The following is a 13,926-nucleotide window of genomic DNA, read 5'->3' on the forward strand; positions in this document are numbered from 1 at the left end:
TTCGTCGGTGTGCTTCGTCGTGTGGATGTAAACGTCACGCTTGTCCTTCCATTTCAAGGCGACAGTTTCGACGCCACGCGCTTACCTCTCCAACCTGAAGTGCTGTCTGTGCTAGTTCTGGTGGCACCCCGACACGATTGGCACGGACTGTGCCAACAACATTCGTGTTTTCAGCAACGAGTTGATCAACTAGTTTGGGGCTGCAATAATAATGTCCACATAGAGTGTATGTCCCAAGTTGGCGAGTGGACGGAGTAGCCGGTTGCAAACATCTACAGGGGCGTTGCTGACACCAGGGGCTTGGCAGTAAATTTCAAAGTTGTGAACATAACCAGTTTTAGAGTCACAAAGCAAATACAACTTCATGCCCCATTTAGTTGGCTTGTCTTTCATATACACACGCCACGTCAATCTTCCACGCCACGTGCACAAACCTTCATCGATACAAATGTTCTCATTTGGCTGGTACGCCTCCTGAAAAGACTGGAAGAGAGAGAGAAAAAAGACACGGACAACACACAAAAAATATTAGACACAATTACCAGCACATTATTTCCAGTAAAGTCAATGGAATAGAAATAGGCTACATTTTGAAAATTCAAAGGGGAAAAGGCAAATATGAAGACACAAGCAAAAGTTTAGTCATTCTTATCACAAATCATTGTTTTATGAGTGATTGAATAAAAGTTGATGCTGCTGCTGCTGCTGATGATGTGATGATGATGATTATGATGATGATGACGATGATGATGATGACGACGACGATGATGAGGAGACGGATGATGACGATGATGGTGGTGGTGGTATTGACGATGATGATGGTGGCAGTGCTGATAATGTAGAAAAACATACCTGTAGTAGATGATCAACAAGAGGACGAATTTTGTGCAGGGGATCGTGGCCGTCCTCTCCTCGTGAAATCTGGGTGGCATTTTCGTTCTCTTGGCATCAGAAGTGGCGCAAAGGCAGTGGCAATTGTAATGTCCTTGGACCAATAGTTCACAATCTTGGGCTTTTTTACCAGGGACATGTGTAGAAGAATGGCCAAAAATTTACGTATTCCCTCCTCAGTTACGGTTGTCCAGGTAGTAAAAAAACTTCTGTCTGATAAGGCAGTGCCGCGCCGTTCAGCTTCTCGTTGTTTCAACCTGATAGCATCTGCAGCATACCTATTGGTCTCCCTCTTCATCAGTTTGATAATGTCCGCAGTAATAAAGCGACAGTAGATGTCTTCAGGCAAATCCCATTTCATACCTGGGGTGCCCACAAATGGTATGAGGAGTGGGTAGTTGTTGAAATCACGCACCCATGTGTTTCCGTCATCTCTGTTGTCATCTCCTTGAGGACCTAAAAACACACAAAAGAAAGAAGAAAAACAAAAACAAAACTAGATCTAGATAGATTCATTATAGGTCACTTTTTTAATTCTTTTTAGAAATTATGCATTGGCTAGGTACGGTACATAATCGTGTGTCATTACTACGGCCTATATTTAGCCCTCAAAGAGTGTTTAGTATAACGTTCATCTAGCCCACTAGTATTCTACTTGACTACTGCATCTAGGCTATCTTAGTATCTACCTACCTTATAATTATATAAACCAGAATAGCTGATATACCTAAATTAATACACCACAAGAAAAACTAGATTTAGATCTAGTCTAGGTCTAGATCTATTCTATTCAATGCTATCAAAGAATAACACTAGCCCTCAACGACTTACCAGGTTCTGGCGGCGGGTTGGCGGATCCGATGGGATTGATTAGGCCTAGTCTTCGACGAGGCATCCTGGGCAACTCGATGTCCTCTTCAGAGTCACTTTCAGTGTCACTACTAGATCTAGAGGTAGGAGGAGGTCGACATCTCTTTCTGGTCTGTGTTGGAATAGGTCTAGATCAAGTGTCCCTTGTTACTCCTTGTGATGTTGAAGGTGTGTTTATGTCAGAGGTGTCACTCACATCCCTGCTTCCCATCAATGGTAGGCTTGTATACTCATCTCCACTGCTCTCTCCATCTTCTAAATCACTCGTACCATCTTAAAATGGAAAAACCACTTCATCTTCGTTGTCTGAACCGTCAAGCAAGACAAGTTCAAGAGCTTCATTGTCTGTAAACATTCGCCTCCTGGGCGCTGCCATTTTGACTCTTGACGTAATTTCGATGATTTTTCTGTTGCTTAGGCTATGTACAAACACGCTGGCTAAAAGCATAAAATTTAGTCAGTTGTGGTCAAATGGGAATAATAACGAAATTATAAGACCTATAAAATGTAAACAAACTTCATCGCATAAATGTATGCGGTGCGATCTCAACGGTTCTCAAGTCCATCGCATATATGTATGCGATGTGATTCCGCTTACAAGATCTGATCACGTGGGCATCGGTATGTGCTTGTGTGCGTGTGTGTGTGTGTGTGTGTGTGTGTGTGTGTGTGTGTGTGTGTGTGTGTGTGTGTGTATGTGTGTGCACGTGAACGTATGTATTGTACTGTAACGAGAAAAAGGTGGGGGAAATAGGAAAGGGCGAGAATGAAGAGAAAATGTTAAAGATTTGGACGAGAGCCTGATTCGACTACGCTGCCTCACAATAAGGTCCTATGAGCGCCAAAGGGTGGGTGTCAACAGAGAAGTCTTTACAGGGAATCAGACTCTCCTCTTTAGCTTCAACAGCACAATGTCTGCTTCGACTATCAAGGCACCCCAAATTAGCAAGTCACAAGAGAGTGACAAACATACAAAAGAAGTAGTGGAAATGACAATAGTAAGGAACATGAAAGACAAAGCAGCAGTTCCCTGTTGTAGATCAGGCATAGTTATGAGCGTGACATGAGTCAGCCCATTTACAATTCTACTGTGCACTAGGACGAGAAATGTCCCCCCTTTGGGAATGGCCTAAAGACACTTTCTGTCAGTGGCACTGCCCCGGGGGTTGCTAGAAGTGTCCCCATCCACAACAATGTTCCTAATAATACATCAATCACCAAGAGTTGGTGTCCTGAGGAACAGGCCTTTGTAAACACTGAATTTCTGGCTTTCTTTTTCCAAGAGATATTCAACTTCCATTCATGTCTAGAGATGCTTAGGACTCTCTTCCGTTTGGGCGTTTAATGTACTCTGCTTTTCTTTCTCAGGAAAGGGGCAAGATACAATTGAGAACTTTCTGTCTGTCACATTCGGAAAGTTCTTTGCACTTCAATCCTGCTCTCTTGCATTCACATGACCTTTTCATTTCTCATACGGGTTTGTGTTTATCATTTCAGACGTGTGCCTGACCTTGCTTACATAAATCCATTCGTTAGAAGTTCTGCTTCCGTGTTGCAGAACTTTCTTCCATTGAGTGGAGACATGATCGAGTTGACTGAACATGTGTGGTGCCGAATCAGCGGCTTGTGATATATAGGGCAATCACATTGAACAACGTGGTGAACCAGACAGAGAAGACGGTTCAGGATTGACTATAAGGAGCAGAGATGGATGTAGTGAAGTAGATGTCAGAAGCAAAGCAGGTTTGACATCGATTGTGCCTAATCCGCAAAAACGTGCCGGAACTGGAAAACATGGGGAAACAGGAACAAAAGGTAGACAAGGGTTGCTTTGATCACTCCTGAGCGTCGATGACCCGTTTTGAATAACCGCGATTAAATTAAATCAAAGCTTGTAAGCGGCAGGATGGCGCTTACCAGTTCTGATCACAACCATGTTTGGGGAGGGGTGGACTTACGAGTTTTGTTTACTTACAATAAAAGACACTTTTGTGCAGTTTTTCACGCAAATCTTCTGTTGGCATGTGCACCGTAAGCCTTATATGTGATTGTGTGAAAAAGTCCAAAATTGTCGCTTACAAGATCTGATCACGGGGGCATCGGGTGTGTGCACGTGAACGTATGTATTGTACTGTAACGAGAAAAAGGTGGGGGAAATAGGAAAGGGCGAGAATGGAGAGAAAATGGTAAAGATGTGGACAGAGAGATATAGAGAGAGGAGGAGGAGTTCGGGAAAAATCGAGAAATGTAATTGAGAGACCAAGACAGTACAATAGATTGCCTCACCTGGGATTAATATCCTCAATCCCGGCTCTTTCCAGCTTGTCATTATTTGCGATAAATTCATTCCATTTTGTTTGTGAAATTCTTTGTAGACATTTTATTTAGGAGTTTTATAGCTTGTGATAAACTGTTCTGTTTGCTTTTCACATCTCTGGAAGATAAATCAGTGTAGGAGGTTGTCGGATGCTCTGGTGAGGCTTGGTTCTTCTTTCCTATCCTATATCTATCATCTTTATCTCTACTCCTTCTTTTTTGAGTTTGTTGCTTTCTTGTAACACTTCTAATCGTCGGCAGTTATATGACCTTATTGTGTTGCAAGTGCCGTAAATCACTTACTAAAACTAAAAGAAAAACATAAATCAGCACTCAAAACATTGTCTAGTGAACAAAAGAAACGCCAAAAAACAACTATTTTGGCAATAACTAAATGACCATCCGTGGTAGAAGACTGAAGTTTACACCATCGACAGTATGTCATATTCTCTGTGGAAATCAAAAATCGTCTATCTTGCTTGCCACCGGCAACTAGAGCTATTGCCCCTTAATTGACATAATATAGAAAAAGCCACGTGGTGTCTTCAAAACACGGTCTAAATGAATGAAAAAAGGGTGGAAGATATCCATCTGAGTTCGGCTACAAAAGCCGAGGTAAAAAGTACGGTTCGGTCGTTTCGCCTGCTTTTGTAATGACAATGCTACGTGCAAGGGTTATACAGCAAGAAAGAACAAAAGGCCGTTCGGAGAGTAGAGAAAAGCCCGTTGTGGTTTCGACAATAAGGTCAAATTTGTAGATGTCTTATTGATGTCATATTTTTAAAGTATAACATGCCCTTTATGATTTCATACTTATAGATATTAAAAACTTCACCTATAAGCGAAATATCTATTTCCATCTGGATAGAATAGGAGAAGCTACTCATTTTGTCAGCACGTTTCACATATATACAGTGATAGTTCTACTTTTAAGACCACAGCACTATCTTGACAAATGTAATCAGCGACATTAATAGTACCAGACAGAACAAAACTGTTGAACACAAGTACTTTGAAAAGGGGCAAACGCTGCTCATGGATAATCTGGAAAGTGTTAAAGAAAGCAAGGCAATAATCTCAGACACTAAGAATCAATTAACCGAGATAATTATTTATTATGTTAACAGCAGGAACATTTACTTTTCTCTTCTTGTTTGTAAAATGTCGTCAGACCCCTCATATTGTCTCTTATCACCACATGGCGGCGTTACTTGGTCATCTCTCCCCTTGGCTCTTTAAACTATATTGTAGGGAGTTGTTTTGATTTGGTAGGTGTTGTACAGCGCTCGCATCTGCATAAGGTCATATGAACGGCCAGGAAACATTAAACATTTTCAGGTGATAAGAAATTTTGAATTTTGCCCGGATGGAGGCCGAAGCTTTCTCTTACTGATTTTTGTTACCGCCAATGGATATGTAACGTGCGCAACTTGCACATGGGACCTCCGAGTTTTTCGCCCTTGTCCGAGAAGACTAAGTGTAGATCTTTCCTACCAGAAGATCAGGGGTGTGGCTCAAAGACAGCAGTAAGGAACCAACGAGTAGCAGTAGAAAGGCTGCAGAAAGAGTTAGGAGCCCAGAGGAGAGGGCAAAGAAGATGAGGGGATAGGAGCAGAACGTGGAGACGGAAGCAGAAGACAAAACATTACTAGAGAGCAGGAAAGGGGGTGTCAGGAGACACTTTTAGAGAAAAAATTATGTCGCTATCCAGGACCTATTCAATGAGAGGCGAACACTTTAACCTCCGGGCCACGAAATCCCCCGTAGGCAGTTGTACGATTTACGCCTAGCAAATTATACGCTATTTGCAAGTAGACCACACCTCTTAGTGTGACTTGTAAATTCGGCTCTTTCCTGTACCAGCGATTTTGGAGAAAACAGCTTACACAATTCCTTTTTTCACAAAGAATTCAAAGATAAAATAATATTTTCATTGGTTTCCCATTTAGCGTGGAAAGTCACATTTGAAAATGACAGTGTGTACTATTTGAAGTTTCGAGGCGGTTTGAAGAGCTGGGCAAGACCGGTGGAGCCGTTCACTTTTTATCGGCTAGACAGTGGACAGGAGATTTATTACTGCTATTAAAGTTCCTTGAGTTTCAAGTAAGTCTTAACTAATATTTATTGTCAACATTCAAAAAGTACTTTGCCGATTTGAAGTCACCCCAAAAAGACGACAGGGGTTCACGGATAAGTTGCTGCACTACGTAATATTCTCTTTCATTCCTCTCTGTTGTAGTTTTCTATGGTGGCTTGCAACTTTGTTTTCATCAACTCCTGTCTCGACGAACAACCTTCCGCGAACACCGCGTGGCGTTAGATCGGTCCCAGAGAGGCTCTTTAGGTTTGACCTGTAGCTCGTCTAGCTAGCACCCTGCAAATAAACGTGTATGTTACCATGTGCTTGAGCACCGTCGCTGTGTGGTCTGTCTGTTGTCAACTGGGCTGCACGGCGCGTCAGACGTGCTATTCAACAGTGTTGTAAAACATGTCTAATAGTCCTTTTCGTTAATCCGTTTTAACTGCGCTGCGTGTTAGAGACATTTGGTTATGCATATTAAATTGTATGGGTATAAAAGAGTTGTTTAAGAGGAGGATCCATCTACTGGCGGTATTTAATTAGGCGTGAGAGCTAATTGAAAATCACTCATTTAGTTTTTTGACCAAAACCGTGCACCATACAAAAAAACCCAGCCGGATGTAGCTGACAACACTTTTCCCCGCTGAAAACTCAAGCTTGAAAACTCCACACACTAGGCTTGGGCGGAATTGAAAAAAAATAGGACTTTCAAGTCTCAAGTCCTAACACCTTGAGAACCGCAAGTCTCAAGCCCAATTTCAAATTCAGGGGACGTAATAAAGTATACATGTAGCATGAATAGTCTCTTTGATAGTAGTAAAGCCATCAGCATTACTTCCCTTTATCGTTATCATTATTTTGTTGTTCTCCAACCAACCACCTATGTTGAGCCGTATGGAACATCTTTGTGATACTTGTTTGGTTGATTTTTTTGGATTTTTTTTTTCCTTCGTTCGTTTGTTTTTTGTTCTGTTCTCTGTTGTATTAATAAACTCAGGAATTGCTTCAGCCTTGGATGGCAATGATGGCATTGAAGCCTTATCCGGGCCTAGGCCTGCCTACGCCTTATTGAGGAAGTGGACTCAACCAATACGCCAAGGGCGTGCAAATCCTAGCAAGTAATAGGGGTGGTACTGCCTACTGCCTACCCCTTATCGAAGAAATGGACTCAACCAATCCGCCTAGGACGAGCAAGTCTGAGCAAGTAGTAGGGGTGGTAGGTGTATTTAAATTCAAACAGTCAAACTAAATGCACTAAGTTAATTTAAAAAACATGCCAATTTTTAACATTTCTTTAGACATTGGTTCACTGAGTCTTTACTCAATATTTGTAGATATTTGTAGATCTACTGTGCGTTAAAATAATTGTATCTTTTGATTGAGGGATAGATCTATTTTGCTAGGCCACGCAAGACTTGGACTTGCTCAGTTCTAAATACTTGATCTCAAACACTACTTGATGGACACGAGAATTTCAAGTCTCAAGTCCAAGTCCAAGTCCTGCCCAGGCCTACCACACACACGTTTCCGGTAGACCTTCGCTGTGTTGATAGTTCACAGAGCTGCCGTTTTACTATTAAGGCGCAACTGTAGTGAATATTTTTTTTTAAATTTAGCCAAAAGGACTAATGCATTAAAAATAAATACAATCATAAGCGCTATAGAGTAGACAACTTTGCTTAAATCACTCTCATGCACTACCTAATTGTGATATCTGACTAGAATTTGCAACAAATTATACTCTGAACATAACATTCAACATAAACATAACATTAGACAATTCTGACTAATCCTATTCAAGAAATAGAGTTTTAACCCAAACAAATTGTAAACACTTTAATCGGGGAAATTCCACCCACCTACAAAATTCTGATCAAACATGTCCAACATACTTCAATGAATGACATAACTTTCAAAAACATTTCTCTGGTTTCCTGCGGGTTTGTCAGTAGTCACTACTATCACTGTCATCATCACCACTGTCTTTCTGGCATCTTTGAGGCAGCACAGTCCTTCTCCGAATTTCTCGCGACTATCGTCATCAATTTGAGACGGAGTCCACAACTGTTGTTTTCTTTGCCTTGGTTCTGGTGGGAACAGAAGGCCTTCCTTTTCCTTTTCCTTTTCCTTTTTTCCTTTTCTTCTTCTCCTCCTCCTCCTCTGTTATTCTTTGAATGAATGTACTCAAAACTGGTCAAACTTTCGCCATACTGGCGTTTAACAGTTTTCCAGTTGGTTTTTTCCCTCTTGGCTTGTAACAAAGGGGACATTTTTAAAACAAAAAAGTAAAAAGTCCTTTATGCTGGGTCTGGTTGCTGGTTCCACTGGGGTCACTGGCCTCAACGGTGCAGGTGTTGATGAGGTTGATGGAAACCCATTGTACCATTAAAAAAATATTCAAAATTGTTATAAATTTGTGCTCAACATTATCTGGGGGTAAATCCACCCACCAGGTGGGTGGAATTGCCCCAATGTAATAATGAAGTTTAATGGCCAACATTTTACTTGTAGGTTGCTATGAATGAACTAATAGGAGGTAAAATACTTAAGAGAAGATCATAACTTACAATCAATGCGAAGAAAGTATGGTTGTGAAAATCCACCCACCAAGTGGGTGGATTTACCCCAACTCTACTATGTAGATCCATGACCATAACAGAAGAATTTTCTTTTATAATGGCTTTATTGGTGCATAAAATGAAGACAAATAAACACTTCATTGATTTTAAAAGATACTTTAGACTTTCATCCACCATAAATACACAATGTCTAGCATCAAAAAGTACGTTAGGTCTACTTACTTTGCTGATGCTTGAAGATGCTCTTTAAGAAGGCTGCTGTTCAACATCCACAGGTTCAAAAGTAGATGAAATAGGAAAAGGAAGTCCAGGGGATGTAACTCAATAATCATGAGTGGCAAAACTCTCCTCAAATGACTTGCGGAGTTTTGTCCCTTAAAATTGTCCAAAGTGGGTGGAATTACCCAGTGGGTGGAATTGCCCCGGTTCACCTACATGTATAGAAATTAAAAATAATCACAACAATAACATCGGCCGTGTGGCAGGTCTGGGGTCACCTCTCGGGTAGACCTTCGCTGTGTTGATAGTTCACAGAGCTGCCGTTTTACTACGATTAAGGCGCAACTGTAGTGAATATTTTTTTTAAAATTTAGCCAAAAGGACTAATGCATTAAAAATAAATACAATCATAAGCGCTATAGAGTACATGTATAGAAATTAAAAATAATCACAACAATAACATCGGCCGTGTGGCAGGTCTGGGGTCAACTCTCGGGCTAGCCTAGCAAAATTATAGGCGAAAAAGTATGGTGCTCCATAGCGACCACAACCTACTAATTCCTTGTGTACATCAAATTTCAGGATCTGACGATTGATGACAAAACAACCATAATATTTCGTTCTTAGACTTTATTTGTGAGTGAGTGTTTTACTTTTATTTGAAATAAGTGTTTCTGTTTCATGAATGTGTTGGATAAGAGAAAAAATAACATCATTTACATACAGTAACGGATATGGTGACTGAGCTTTATCGTAATACACGTTGCGTATGGTTTTTAATCGTGCAAATCAAACGTATTTTTTCGCTTAATGCATATTAAGAAAACAACTCAAAAATGAACTTTATCAACCTACTATTCCATGGATCAACGATAAAAAATACACACCCATATCACATTTTTCTTCATTAACCACAATGGCTCGAAGATTCAATAGCTTTGACGTTGCATTACTTGAAACAAGAGGAGAGGATGAGAGAGGGTCGAAGATTCAATCGCGTTGACGTTGCATTACTTGAAACAAGAGGAGAGGATGAGAGAGGATGTAAAGAAATCAACTGAGACCTTTGTGCTTTATGCCAGACAGATACTAAAGAACATTTCATTTGCTCTGCAAGGGGAGATGGTGCTGGGTATGTCTATGGGGCAGAGAGACTTAAAGGATTCCTTACCCTTGGTTCTTGCCCCATCCATGTTGACTTGTCCAAGTTAAACGAAGGACAGGGTTTCTTGGCAGCGTTACAACAGCATACTGCACTATGACTAAAAAAAGTGCAGAAATTCAATAAACAAACTCAAAGTACAGCGTAAATAACAATCTCATTGACATTCAAATATTTGTGCAGTGAACAACATCTACTAGCTTTGAAGACTGGAGTACCAAGATGGAGAAAGATCAGCCACAGTTTGCATGGTGGATGCTGGTTTTGAAATTGCAGCTGTTTGTCCTTCAGCTTGTTAACTCAATCCGTTCTGCTGACTTAAAAAAATATATAGAGTCGCTGACAATGTTCATGCCATGGTTCTTTGCCCTTGACCACATCACTTATGTCCGCTGGCTGGCTGTGCACATTCCTGATTTGTCCACGCCCGAGTCATCACATCCTTCTGTTTTAAAGGAGTTCATGACGGGTTTCAGCTCTAAACAGAAGAGCCGTCGGGTCTTCTCTTCCTTTGCTTCGGACAAAGCTCAGGAGCAAAGCAATGCCTTGGTCAAAGGCGAGGAAGGGGCAATTGGTTCGACAAATAATTTTTGAATGCTCTGAAACACTGGATGATTGCTGGGCCAGAGATAAGCTCCATCATCAAAGAGTTTGAAGCGCAGTTATTTGCCAGTCCCCAACAGGATGATCTTCACCATGACCAGATTCAAAACGTTCAGAACACCTTCACGAAAGAGGTTACAGCCGTAGTATCTACCTTTCAAGAATCAGGCAACCCTTTTGCTGAGATAGTGCTACCTCAATGCGCTTGGCACAGAGAACATTATGCCGGATGAAGTCGTGCATACTGCACGGAACGTGGCTTTTTTCGGAACATTCAAATAACATTCCTTCATCAAGGAGAGATTTGCGGAGAGATCAAAGGCAGTGCGAGACACCACAATAAAGAACCAATTACCAACTTTTTCTAGACCTCGAAAGGTTGGGAGGGCAGCGACCGTCACATAAATGTCAGTTCTGAGGAGTGACATTACTTTTCTTTGCGTGAATGTACACCACATGCCAGGCCAGAGGTACAAACTTGGAATCTTTCTTCCGGCATGCAAATCAACCCTTTCCACTATCTCTGGTCAAGTTTGGGGAGGGCAGAACTGGAAGAAAAGCCGACCTGCTGGTCTGTCTCATGTCTCTGGGCACTCAAACGAAGAAAATAACTTCTTCGGTCCCAGCAATCATCTCCCACAGTCAGGAACGTTGAGGGTCTAATGGAGGTCGATGAATTTGGTGCAGATCTATCTCTGCACACTTCCAGACGAACTGCTCGACGTGACAGACCGGCTGCAGGATTAGTTCGATCTGGAGTGTTTATTGGCAGACTTCACATCAAAACCTGACCTTGAAACAGCAGCAGAGATTCTACAAGTGCCGACTGTTGAAGAAAGCCCGATGGTTGATGCCATTGTACTTGACGGGGCTGCAATTGTCCAGATGCTAGGACCAAAGCTTTCAAAGACATTTCTTGAGTAAACAACAAGCGTTTTCGAACCCTACATTCAACGGCAGTTATAGGGTGTGAGAAAAGTTGATGTGGTATGGGATATGTACTTCCCAGACAACCTGAAGGCCGCTGCAAGAAAAAAAAGAGGGCCAGGTGTTTGAAAAAGGGTCTCAGCGCGGGCCACCATCCCAGGAAACTAGCACGGATTCCTACGTGTTGACAAAAAAGAGGAACGTTTTGCCTTTTTGAGTCGGGGAGTTGAACAGCTTTATGTTTCCAGCAAAACAGTTGTCAGCACATACCATTACAGAGTGTTGACATCATCACCTCAGTTTGATGCCGAGTCTCTTGAGCCCTGCCAACACGAAGAGGCAGACACCAGGATCTTCTTAATGTGTTTGGTTGCTCGAAGAAAGAACTGATAAAAGTCAGGATCAGAACGACAGACACCGATGTTGTTGTACTTGCAGTCGCCAACATAAAATATTCACCATTTAAGTGACAGAACTGTGGGTTGGGACGGGTAAGAACTCCAGAAATATCCCGCCCATCTCATAGCCCGACAGCTCGGAGAAAATAGATCCAAAGCCCTGACATTTTTTCACGCCAAGACTGGATGCGATACTGTATCCTTCTTTTCAGGGAAGGGCAAGAAATCAGCCTGGCACATCTGGCGAGTATTTCCTCTGATCACTCAAGTCTTCCGGCCTCTTTCTGCTGGGCCCGAGTCTGTGCAAGAAGAGTGGATGGATAAGCTCCGGCGGTTCGTGGTGCTCCTCTAGAAGACCAACACTCTTTACAAGGTACACCAGGCAAGACAAAGCTCTCTGCACAGCACTCACCATCTTTAGAAGCCATTCCACCCACAGAACAGGCTCTTGAGCAGCACATTCTGCGGGCAACTTACCAGGCAGGCCATGTGTGGGGAAAGTCTCTCGAAAAAGTACCAGACTTACCTGATCCGTCAAAAATGGGGCTAGCAAAGAGATGAAAGTGGAAACAAGTTTTGGGTGCTTCTCTTGACACCTCTTTAACAGGGTTGTGACGTTTGCTGTGAACTCATTAAGTGTAGATGCAAGCAAGAGAGAGGTGGTTGTCGGGGGTACTGTAAATGCAAGAAAGCTAACTTGTGCTGCACAGCATTGTGTGTTTGCTCGGGGGACTGCTGAAACGCTGGAGATTACTATCTCTATTAGAAAGTTTCAAAATTGACCATATATTCTGTGCTTACAAGAACTCACTTTACATCTGACAGTGGTTAGCAGACATTCTGATGGTGTGTTACTTGTATTTTTGTCTTACAAAAATGAATAAGAAGAATCGCCCATTTAAAGAACGCTTATTCAAAGATCAAATAAAACAATATGGCAAAAATTTCACTTAATGAATGGATTTGTTTTATCAATCTGACACATTGAATTCTTGAAAAAAAAAGAGTAAAATAACTGCTCAAGGTTAGCGTCATATTTGAAAGTGAGTCAGAAATTCTCTGAGTGCTGTAGTATGCCGGCGTGACCTCATTACATGAAATATTATTAAACCCTATTTTTGCCATTTTCCTATTCCAAATGTATTTTTCATCCTTTTTCGTGATTGATAGACATAAATCTTACATTTTGAGTTCTCCTATTGTGTCTGGATATTTGTTGACAATATAATGTGGTGGTCTAGTGAGCAGACTGAAACAAGTTATAGTGACCTACTTTGACTGCTGGCCACACCCACTTCCGGTCAAGGATCATCATGGGTCCCTTGCTTATTTGAAAGGTAATTGTCTTAGGAGACCTATTCACCTTAAAGTATGTCTCTAACATAAAGTGCAGCAAACACTTAAATTTCGCCATTAAGGGACCCCCACTATGTCATGCAACCCCGCTTTGTGTTTATTTTCGACTAAAATTCTTCACAGGTCATCAAGATCAGCAAGAAGTAAGTATTGTTAGGTGCTTTACTCTTAGATATTGATGTTATAATCAACACTTGACCACAAATTCCCAAGAAATGCACTTTATTATACATTAAAATTTCGAATCGAGAGGTTGACCGTTTGTCTACATTCATAGGCCTGTGTGCTTCTAGGCTAGAATCTAGATTTAGATAGATAGTGCATGATTATGAGATGCAGAGGGATGTCCATAGAAAGGCCTAGATTCTATATAATATATATACATAATAATAATGTACATCTGATCTAGATCTAGATTTAAAGAATTCACCTCAAAATCTATCTAGATCTAGATTAGATCTATCTAAATATCTGATGTGCAGTGTCCGTAAACAGATCTCGAAGAAAGGGCTAAGTAAGGATGAA

At 41.4% G+C, this 13,926-nt stretch overlaps 1 long non-coding RNA gene across 1 annotated transcript; it reads right to left on the reverse strand.

Annotated features, from left to right (window-relative positions):
* Positions 1-7,093: 7,093 nt before the first annotated feature.
* LOC106011575 lies at positions 7,094-10,760 on the reverse strand. The gene is made up of 2 exons (XR_001184777.2): positions 9,247-10,760; positions 7,094-7,693 (listed from the first exon to the last, which is right to left on the reverse strand). It is a non-coding gene; the product is annotated as an uncharacterized LOC106011575 (long non-coding RNA).
* Between the last annotated feature and the right edge of the window lie 3,166 nt (positions 10,761-13,926).

Source organism: Aplysia californica, unplaced genomic scaffold (assembly GCF_000002075.1).
Source record: "Aplysia californica isolate F4 #8 unplaced genomic scaffold, AplCal3.0 scaffold00141, whole genome shotgun sequence".
Lineage (NCBI taxonomy): Eukaryota > Metazoa > Mollusca > Gastropoda > Aplysiida > Aplysiidae > Aplysia > Aplysia californica.